Here is an 11,458-nt window from a genome sequence, read left to right as displayed (position 1 = left end):
CCCTGTTGTGCGGCCGCCCCAGGAGCCCAGGGTCCTGGCAGGTTCTAGCATCAACCACCTCACTGCCCCGCTTCCCTGCCCCCCTCCTCTGCTGGGCAAACAAACCTTGAAGGAACTTCCACCAGATGGAATTGAATAGAGGGAGTTGTTTCCACCACCAAGAAGCCGTGGAGGGGACCGTGAGCAGTGTGGGCATGCGTGGGAGCAGCCAGCCGCGGGGACCTGGGGGGGGGGGGATGGCAGCGGGACCAGGACCACAGAGGAAGGGATGAGCTGGAAGCCGGGGGCAGGTGCAGACAGAAGGGGTGAGGAGAGTCTCTTCCAGGCTGTCCACCCCACCGTCCGGATCCCCGTTGGGCAATCCTGCACAGGAGCCAGTGTGCACAGACCCTGAGAGGTACATTCTAAGAGGAGCAGGCCCGGGTCCGCGGACAGCTGAAGGCCCCCCTCCCCGGTGTAGCCCGCCCCCACCCCCCCCCCCCCCGGCAGGAAAAAGAAGTCCATCTTCTCCTGGGCAGGACAGTCTGCCGTCCTCCTGGCCGCCTTCCCGCTCCCTCTGCCCTGGAGAAACTGCCCTCCAGCCTCCCCACCCCGCAGCGAAGCCGGCAACTTCCCTCTCGCTGAAGAAGAAGGGGAACCCAAGAGTCCACACGATGAGACCCCTTATTGTATTTCCATGCAATTAGCCCACTTCCGACCTAGTCACGCCCTCCTTCCACGACGTCAGCCCCTTAACCGGAAAGATGAGTAAGCACACATCAGACCACATAGAAATGTCTACAGTAATCCCACGCCCCCCAGACGGTGCTGCTGAGGCCGCGCATGTGCCAAAAATGGACCACCAGCTACCCAGAAGGCTCGGCGAGCCGGCAGTCCTGGGACCAAGCCGCCACTCGCGTCTGCGTTCTGCCCACGACTCAACCCCGTTCGTCCCCCGCCGCTCTCCCCTCTTTGCATAGCTTGGAAGTCGACTTCCCTGGATGGGGTTCAAACATCTCCACGTTTTTATCAGCTTTTTAAAAATGGAAGTTACAACTCTAAGGGGATTGCTGAGCAGAGATCGAGCGGTTCCAGGGGAGGAAGTAATGTGGGGTGAAGGGGTTCAGTTTCAAAGGCGCCTAACAGGACGCGGAACACAGCGCCAGGCCCGTTACAGATAGCCCATCACAAGGAGCAGTGAAAACGTCAAGACGGGAAAGGAATTAGGGCGACCCAGGATTTCATGGTGGAAGGAAATATTTAACTAAGTGCATTATTCATTTTTCATTGACTCAAATGCCAGGGGCTTTAGCTCATAGTGTGGGGTTGGCAAGAACATCCAGACCCAGCAAAGCTATGCAGTTAAACTTTCTTTTTTCTCTCTTGTAATCTCGGGGAAAGAGCTCTGGTCCTTCGGGGTCTCTGGGCTGAGAGCAAATATTCCGTTCTCTCTGGGGAGACTCCGCATTTTTGCCTCACAGAAAAATAGAAATGGTAACCTGGTAGAGTGGGTGTTCCTCTGGTTACGAGCACTCGGTGAGCCGTTCATCTCCATCGGATCGCCCCGTCCCCGGGGCCGGCTGGGGGGGTCCTTGAGTCCGTGCCTTCCTTCTGACGTGGGCCTGCTGTTTCTTGCACTTTCGTAGGGAACTCTGCGAGGCGTTCAGACGTGTCTTCTTTTTTCTTTCTGACGGTGACACACAACAGTGGTGTCTCCCTCTTATTTGATGTGTCTCACAAGGTCATAGTGACTGCACACTATTCCCCTAATTGATCCGGAATGCAGACTAATTCCCATGCCCTGAGTTGGTTTGTGTGTTCCAAATTTGGAAATCGGTTCATACGTTCAACACAAGCCTCGTTAGGATTGCAGCTTATAGTTGTGTTTCACAAAAAGACCAAAAGAAAGGGGGTGGGGGGCGGGGGGGGGGGTGGAGATGAACTCTGACCTGATTGTAAATGCTTTTTCTTTAATCCTGCAAACATTTCGGTAATAATCACGATAACGCTAACAAACATAGAAGCAAACGTTATTGAGGCCCACGTGACCTTTCAGGCACCGTACTGAGCATCTGACCTACGAAATGCATTGGCTCTTCCTAGTTATCTGTGTGAGAGGTACCAGCACCCACAGATGTGTTCACAGAGGTGCACCAAAGTGGCGTGGCTCGGGCCACATTCTTTTTGGTTAGGATTCCCGGTAATCTGAGTCACTCATGGGTACGGAATTTATGGGCCTCCGGAGGAAATCTTTTAGGCAACACTGATGCCACAGCTTTGACCCCAGGGACTACCCTACCAAAAATTTCCAGTTGAGTGAAAAGTAAGCACCAGCACCCAATTTCTGTTGGTTAATTTTTTTTTTTTTAATTTGAGCTGGATAAGCAAGATGTGATATTACGTATAAGGGATTGTTATGCAGCACCGAATTTCTTCTTCCTACGCATCCATCTGAGAGACCGTGGCTTAGTTCAGACCCTGGAGACCTTCCTGCCATCCGTATCCCATGGGCCAGAAGCTCGTCACAGGCCCGCGCCCTGCAGGCGGGGCAGTGTAATCCTTCACGAGGCAGCCCCGTGCCTGCTGACACCCTGGGATTCCATCACCAAAAGAAAAGGGAAAGTACATACTGATGGCAACTAGCTGTTCCTGCCACACTGTGTCCCCAGTGTCCCCTCGAGTCTCCAGGACATAAGTCTCAAAGAAACTCACCAGATGAGAACCCCAACCGTCATTCCGAACTTGTGGGAGGCCCAGCATTAAATGTGAACACTGTCTTCTCGCATGGGTAAGGCAGACACTGGCGTCTCCATTTACAGTTGAGGGTACAATGGCCATGATCCCTGATGTCCTTACCAGAAGGACCCCAGTCTCTTTTTTTTTTTTTTAACGTTTATTTATTTTTGAGAGAGAGACACACACACACAGAATCCGAAGCAGGCTCCAGGCTCTGAGCTGTCAGCACAGAGCCCAATGCAGGGCTTGAACCCACGAACCGTGAGATCACAACCCGAGCCGAAGCGGGACGCTTAACCGACTGAGCCACCCAGGCGCCCCTTATCCAGGGCAATAATATAGCCATCCTTCTTCCCTACAGAACTTTACATAGTGGATATAGATGCTCTTCCCTCCAGGAAGTGGAGCTTAACCCCGCCCTCAAGTGTGAGCTCAGCTCGGTGCCTCGCTTCCAAAGAACAGAGCATTGGCCGGGGACTAGCAGGGGTCTGATGGCAGAGAAGCCCGGCAGACACGATGTTAACTGGCAGGAGGTGAACATCCCCAGTGATGCGTCACGTGGAGACGCCTCCCCGCCCGATGCCGTGTGACAGAAGGCACGTCATCTCTGTGGTCTGCTTCCCCAAACACATGCCTCGGTGTGACCACGAGAAAAAGCCCAGGTTGACAGACGGAGTCCAAGTTGAAGAACATTCTGCAAAATCTCCAACCTGTCTTCTTCGACACTGCCAAGGTCGGGAAAAACAAGGAAAGTCTGAGAAATGGTGGCAGCTCAGCCGAGGCTAAGGAGACACGGAGACTGAATGCGGGGTGGGGTCCCGGATGGTTCTACAGCGGGGGGTTCAGTTAACAGTAACGCACCGGTGTCGACTTCCTACTTTGGAAAACATGCCGTCATTACCGAAGCTAGAGACATCTGGGGAAACTGGGCGCGGGGTACATGGGCACTCTGTACTGTCTTGACAACTCTTCTGTGACTCCAAAGTTATTCCAAAACAAAACATCTGTTAAAATTAAAAATACACAGCACCCCTGGCAGTTAAGGGTGGCCAAATGACCCTGTCCTGGCCAACCATGTGAACAGATGATTGTCCACAGAGTTGGTTCCTGGGAGGGCTTGTGTGTGCACGCACGTGTAAGTGCACGCACATGGGGGTGTGCGCATGTGTGTGCCTACGCATGCGTGTGTGTGCGCACGTGCGTGGGTGCGTGCACATGTTGGTATGTGTGTGCATGCGTGTCTAATAAAATCTTGGCACACATACCCCCCTTCCCTTCCTCTTGCCTGTTCCGTGCCTGAGGTGCAGGCTTCCCGCGTGTGCCGAGGGTGGGAAGGCGGTGAGCTGGAAGGGGACCCGGTTTTTAGCAAGTCCCTGCGGCCGCTGCAACGTGCTGGACGGTCCATCTTTGGAATTCTCATCACATGAGAAAATCAAGCTTCAGGGCTTGGCCTCATTTGGTCAGGCACGGTCAGGCTCCTGTGCCCCCGATCCCACCCCGAATTTATTTTAGGTGGATCCCCGGGAAGTTGCCAACATGCGATTGTTCTGACCCAGAAAGATGGCGGTTTCACAACGTTTGACCTACCACAGGTAACCTTTTCTCTAAATGCTGTGAACCATCTTCCATAAATCTGAGTCACAAAGAGGAGCAAACAGCCACTTTCCAATGCCTTTTTCTAGGGTAAGAAGTTGATCTCTTAAGAAATATAGTAACAGGTTTTATGTATTTATTTTTATTTTTTTAATGCGTATTTATTTTTGAGAGAGAAAGAGAGAGAGAGAGGGAGACACAGAATCGGAAGCAGGCCCCAGGCTCCGAGCTGTCAGCCCAGAGCCCGACGCGGGGCTCGAACCCACGACCTGTGAGATCACGGCCTGAGCCGAAGTCGGACGCTCAACCGACTGAGCCCCCAAGGCGCCCCATAATAATAGGTTTTAAATGCCATGTTTTACCTGGTGCCCTTGATGCTTCAGGTGACTCAGTGAGAGATTCCTGACCTCTCGGTATTACACGCGTAAGATTGAAAACCATGCTGCTGGTGTTTAAAAGAAATACTTATCTTTCCAACCATGTCGCGCCTAAGTCCATCCCCAAAGGCCTGAAAACAGAGACTCAAACACGTGCACGTGGCTATTCACAACAGCACCATTCACGACAGCCAAAAAGTGGGAACAACCCAGAAGGATCCAGAAGGTGATGAACGGAAAAACCAAACGTGGTCTGTCTATGCGTATGCTGGGATGTCACTCAGCGACAGTCAGGAAGGAAACACTGACACCGGCCGCCACAGGGGCGAACCCTGAAAGCGTTATGCCCAGTGAAAGCAACCTGCTAAAAGAAAGCCGCATACGTAGGGTTCCTCTCACGTGAAACGTCCAGAACAGGGAGATCCGGACACAGAGTGCAGGTGGGTGGGTGGCTGCCAGGAGGGGACAATGGGAGGCAATTGCTAACAAACACTTTGCTCTTGGGGCATGAAAATATTTTGGAACTCGGGAGAGAGGTGATGTTTTCACAATACTGTGAATGTGCTAAATGCAACCGAATTGTACTTTAAAATGATTTCGTTCGCGAATTTCACCCTTGATTTAAAAAACTTCTGTGTTTTCAAATGCACGATCAAAACCAAACTAATCGTCTCGCGAGACGACTTACAGTTGAGATCAAAATCGTCTCTGGCTGCATGATAAACCTCTCCAAAACGTGGCAGTTTCAGACAATGACAGTGTTCGTTTTGCTCACGAATCTGTGCGTCATGCAGAGATCAGCAGGGGCCGTCCACTGCTGTCCCCACACGGCGTCACGCAGGACCCCTCGATGTGGGGGCTGGAACCACCTGTGGGTCGTCCTGCTCGCCTGGCTAGCGGTTGACGTCGGTGGGGGCCTCGGGTGGGGCTGGAGAGCAGGACGCCTTCCCTCGGCTTCACCTCACCTTCCGCGGCTCAGCCTCGGCCGCCACACCGCGAGGCTCACGCCCTTCACGGTCCCCGGCAGGGTCTCGCTGGGAGCAGAGCGGTGGCCGCGGTCGGCTGGCACAGCCACCAGGGACGGTGCGGCCGGACACGCGTGCTGTGTTAGGGGCGGTGATTCTCTTGCATGTAAAGGGCTGAAATGGGAAACGTCGGGGAAAGCCTTGTTAATAACGTAGAAGTAGGAGTCTGACCGTAGTTTCGGGCCGATGACAGAGCTGGCTTCTGGGTTTTCACCACAGAACTTAGAGTCCCTTCTCTGCACACCCCGATGTGAAAGGATCACGTGGAAACATCCAGCAGATGTCCCAAGCCACCGAACCCCGGAATCGAACGTTGACACTCTCTGTCATCAGCTGCCTTCCATTTACAGCGGCGATGAGCACCCTGAGGGCCGCTTCCGGCCGGGAGACTTCCGGGCGGAGCCGCACGCGCTGCGGACTGCCTTAAACACCAAACACATCTGTGTTTGCCCAATCGATGACTTCTCTTTTCCCAAAAAGAGAGAAGGAAACAAATCTATCCAAAGTTGTTTGGGTTAAATGCCAGCATTTTGTCTTAGGGATGAAAACCACTTTGTGCTAAAGCCAGACTTCCTTAAAACACACCCTCAGGGCCAGCTCGTAAACGTTTAGGGAGGAGACAGGTACCCCAACTGCTCGGTCTCACCCTAGAATTCAACCTCCTCCCAAGGTGCCCTGCAGGGTGGGGTGGACTTATTCCTCCTCTGGGAGCCCCCGGCTTTCTGTGGCCTCACTGGCGGGGGGGGGGTTCCCACAAATCTCTGGGGATGCTGACGGGGAGAAGGGGCGCAGGACTGGGCAGTGCCGCCGAGGGGGCCCCGTCTGTATCCCCGCTTCCCCGGTCACGGCGCTCGGCGTTATACACGGCTCTGTCGAGCGCATCTCCGTCATAGCAAGGACTGGGTGCCACACTCGGCACGTTTGGTGGGAGGTGGAGGTCACGCGGAGCTCGGACCCCCGGCCACCCTCACCAGCCTCCCCTTCTAGAAGCGCACACGCAAAGCGGCCGTGTTCCTCCAAGCCAGCGACCACGTAACCAACACACAACGGTAAAGCCCGTGCTCCGGGGTGCGGCCTGCAGTGCCCAGCCTGTTGGAGGTTTTTACCGTCGTGTTGGCCCCTCATCTTTACTAGAGACACATTTTCCAAATCTGTGGGAGCTCACGAGCTCTCAAAAGGTCGCAGGGCGGCCACACCCGAGACGGAGGCCAGGCTCAGGCTCAGCATCACCAACGCCTCTGCTGGCCCCATCGGTCGGGGTCCACCCCCGCGGCCTCTCGCACCCCGGGGTCACTGTCACCTGCCCCACACCGGCCGTGTTGCTCAGTCTTCAGCATTGGCACCAGCCCTCCTGCAGCGGCTGGACTCATCAGGAGCTGCCCCCGATGAGCCTGACCAGCAAGGGTGAGGCCTGGGGGGCTGCAGGTGGAGGGAACCGCAGGAAGGATGTGTCTCGGAGCCTCTGAGCCAGCGTGCTCACCTGGAAAATGAGGACTGCAGGGAGCTGGTCCCTTAGCCCCTCACGCTCTGAGTTGTGGTGACTCTCAGAACCTGGCACGTGTGGTCCCTCTGCCCTCCAGGGGCTTCCGCTTCACTTTGCACTCAAGGTCTTGGCAAGTTCCCACAAACACTGACCACCTTGCCGGTCGCACTCAAACAGGGCCCCAGGGTCATACCTGCCTCAGGACCTTGGCACTGGCTGTTCCACTCTCTCTGCCTGGGAGTTCTTCCCCAGAAAGCCTCCCTCCCCATGCTCCTCGGATCTCGCTCAGACGCTCACCCTCTGAGAGGCTATCCCCATTCCCCTGTGTGGCATCACTCACTGCCCACCGTCCCCCGTCGTTGGTCCTGCCACATTTGCCTTCCCGGCACCTTCCACCTCTTGATTCGGTGGGTATTCTTGTGTTTAGTGTTGGCCCCCCTCTGGTTAGTTCGCAGCTAGCCCGGGACCTGGCGCACACGGGCCCCCCGTGACCCGTGCCTTGTGGGCCCTGAGTCAGGGCTGGTCCTAGGCGACACAGGTGACCTCTGAGGCTAGGCCACAAAAGGCCTCCAGCTTCTGCCCTGGGCTGTCAGAACACCCAGAGCCCTGAGCCACCTCGTGGGAAATGCGGCTTCCTCGTGGCCGGCATGCCGGAGCGACCCATTGGAGAGGCTGTGCGAAGACAGGGAGACGCCGTCTAGATGAGGCACGGAGCAGAGACCAGCGGTCCCCGCGAACCCTGCAGACACATAGGCAGAGGAAAAGCCCTCCGTTGTCACAAGCCACTCAGTGTTAGAGTCGTTGATTATGCAGCCGTGCTACCGAGAACACCTGAAGGGTGAAGGACTCAAATCCGACCACGCGGCCGGCGTCAGGGGCCCACGCTGCCAGCGCGAGGGTCGGATGGACGGCGTGTGCACAGCGTCCACGTGGCCCGGGTGCTATCAACCTGCCCCACGAAAGCATGCAGCCACGGTCAGCACCGCGTCGGCTCCATAAACCTCCCAGCGCCTGGACGGGGCCAGAAGGGCTGGAGGCCTCAGCCACCGGGAGGCTGTGGGCGAGCGGAGAAGGTGGCAGGAACCAGGCCTTCGGGGGCTGCTCTGGGTTTCTCTCGGACCAGAGTCGGTAATTAAAATGTAACCGGATGCACATACGATTCACATGGAACAATGCTTTGTTCAAGGTCACGGCAAATTGAAATCACCTGGCAGGAGGGCCAGGACTGGGAAGGCGCCTGTCCCCGGACCGCGGACTGGGGCTCCAGCTCGGCCTCTACAGAAGTGAGCTGCAGACATGGGGACAAGGGGGTCCACGCCTGTAGAGGAGACGGAAAAGTCGGGATTCCAACCCAGAGTGAAAAGACACACAAGTTTGGGAGTGGCCAGGGGCAGAGAGGGCCTTGGTTCCTCGACAGGAGACTCCAGAGGGAGAGGCAAGATCGAGGAGCCCTGAAGGGCACCGCGGGTGGACCTGGGAACACAGAGGCGCACCCTGGGAGCTCCCGCCAGGACCCAGGGCAGCCTGGGAACTGGGATTTTCTGGCCGCGTACTCTGGAGGCCAGGCCGCACCCCATCGTGCTGGGCAGTGGCTGCAGAGACAGAGGCCGCTTCAGAGCCCCAGGCCCAGCGACCCCACTGCCCCCTTAGCGTCCTGCCCTCCCGGGGGCAAACCAACCCCCAGGGGCTCACACACTTGCCCCAGCCCTGTCACTGTCGGAGGCCCTCTCCACTCACACCCAGATCTGTCTGCGAGCGGGCCTATTTCTTCAAATCAACTCTTTCAGGATGTAATTTACGTAAGATAGAAGGCGCCTGTCTTACGTGTGCAGCTTGATAAACTTGGACTCGTGTGTGCGGTCAGGTGAGCCCTGTCCCCATTGAGATGTGGGACGTTCCATCACATCAGGGACCTGCAGGGGCCCCCTTTGCCATCAGCCCCCACCGTCCCCATCCCTGGCCCCAGGCTCTCACTACTGCTTGGCTTTGCTTTGTCTAGAATCTCTTTCATCCTGAGACACAGTACCGGCCCTTGGGTGTCTGGCTTCCTCCCTCAGCACAGTCCCCGGGATGCCTCCTTCTGGCTGCGTGTGCCGTAGCTGGCCCCTCTTTACTGCTGAGTGCCACTGCACTGTGTGGACGTGCCCCGCTGTGTCTGTCCACTCCCCCGTGTGTGGACCCTGGGGCTCCTCCCGGCGTGGGTTGTTAGCAATGAGCAAGTGTTTGTGCAGGGACACAGGTCTTCATTCCGCTTGGGTGACCCCTCAGAGTGAAATGCTGGGTTGAATACGTGTGTGTTTAACGTCATGACAGATGGGGGGGGGGGGAGGGTCTGCCGCCCTCGGCTCCCAAGTCCCCGTTCGCCACTTTCTCGACCCAGGGCTGGTTCGAGACCGGGACCTTTGCTCTCTTTGCGCTGCCTCCTCAAACTCACGACCTCGTCGGCTTAGTTTCCAAGGGTCTGGCTGGGAAGTGCCCGTGGGAAGTGACATGTTTGAACCGTGGGGCCTGAGCCTTCCCAAAGCCAAGGGCCCTTGTAATTCTCTGGCCTCCGTGGAGAGTCCAGAACGTTCCATTCGCCCGAACGAATCTCATCATTTCGTAAACCCATGAGGACCCTTTACTTCTGAGCAAGGACAGGAGTGTGAGAGACAGTGTGTCTGGAGGAAGAGCGTGCAGAGGGGGGAGCTGGCACGACCAGGGTGGACATCCCTGCCTTCCCAGACAGTGGCTGTTTGACCCTGGTGGGATTACTTGGCCCCTCTGGGCCCCAAGATGCTGGTCCGAAAATGGGAGCGAATGACCCCAGTCACCTTGTGGAAGAAAAGGGAAAACGTGCAGAGACCTCGAAAGCCAGCCGATGCTCAGCCCATGGTAGCTGTTGTTGGGATTCGATGTGCTTCCCTTTCCAGCAGGCTGTTTCCTAATTAGCAACTAGAATGTTCCCTTACGTTCTCGTTCGGAGGCTACCTCGGCCACACAGGGCGGGACGGAGCTGGGTTCGGGACTCTTGGGTGCACTTCGTTGGCTACCAAGAGGCCGTGGCTTAATCTTTAGATGGCGTCTGTCGCACTGTCCCGGCAGCACTCTCAGGAGACCGTCTGAGGAGGGAAGGAAGCAGGTGGGGGTGTGCAGGGGAACAGCAGAGCAGAGCAAGGGTGCGGGGGCCCCAGCCTGGCCCCCAGGAGCCCTGGAGCATCCGCGGCACCCAGTCGCTCGGTGCACCCGGACTGTGGCACCTCTCACTCGCTGGCTGTGGGCCACAGGCGGCCCTGATGTTGGGACGAGGCCCACGAGCCCCAGGCCCCTCCAGGTGAGGTGGCTCCAGCTATTCTGGAGAAGGAGCAGGTGCGTGCAGCCTCTGGAGGAAGGGCGTGTACAAGTAGACGTGGGACCCAGGGGTCAGGCGGGCCGCCAGCCGCACCCAACGCCCGTGCCACAGACCCTAACGTAACTTCACAAAAGCAGAGGACCGTGTCAACCTCCTGTTGCTGCTGCAACTACCACCAGCTTGGCGGCTTCAAACAACAGAGATCTGCCCTCACACGGTTCTGGAGGTCAGCCGTCTGGCACCGGCTCTCCGGAGCTGAAGTTAAGGTGTTGGCCGGGCTGCATTCCTTCTAGAGGCTCCGGGGAAGAATTCATTTCCTCTTCCTTTCCTTGCCTTTTCCGGCTCCTAGGAGCCGCCCACGTTGAGTGTGTTGGTAAGCGACACATCAAAGTGCTAGACCGTGGAGACTCTAGCTGGGAAGGAAAAAAAGGAAGGGCAGGAAGGGACTGACCGTCAGGAACGAAGAAGAGAAGTCAGGACACGGAAGCCTCAGCGAGGATGAGGGGTCCCTGCATCGGGGCTGGGGAGGTAGAAGAAGAGCCTGTGGTCCTAGTGGATGTTGGAACCGGTGATTGCAGACGTGGGGCCGATCCATAGTGACGATGCCGGGAAGACAGACTACAGGGATGAGTGGCTTTTGTCGAGCGGAGACAAAGTCACAGACCGACAGGAGAATCCCAAGGTCGAGGGTTTGGGTGGGCTTCCCACGAGGCCGCCTGCCGCTCCCAGGGTGGACTCTGTTGGAGGACCCCGTGCATACGCAGCCAAGATGTTTCCTGAAGCATGGAGGTCCACTCTCTTCTCCACAAACGGGTCCTTAGAGTGTAATCCCTGCCCTGTGACTGTGGTTGGCGGTTTCTGTAAGTGGACAGGGGCGTTTAGGCTCCAGAAGCTCAGCCACCACGAAGCCTTACTTCCTCCTGGTTCTCGGCGC

The sequence above is a fragment of the Felis catus genome, chromosome E2, assembly GCF_018350175.1.
Source record: "Felis catus isolate Fca126 chromosome E2, F.catus_Fca126_mat1.0, whole genome shotgun sequence".
NCBI classification, from domain to species: Eukaryota; Metazoa; Chordata; class Mammalia; order Carnivora; family Felidae; genus Felis; species Felis catus.
This window is presented reverse-complemented; position numbering follows the sequence as displayed.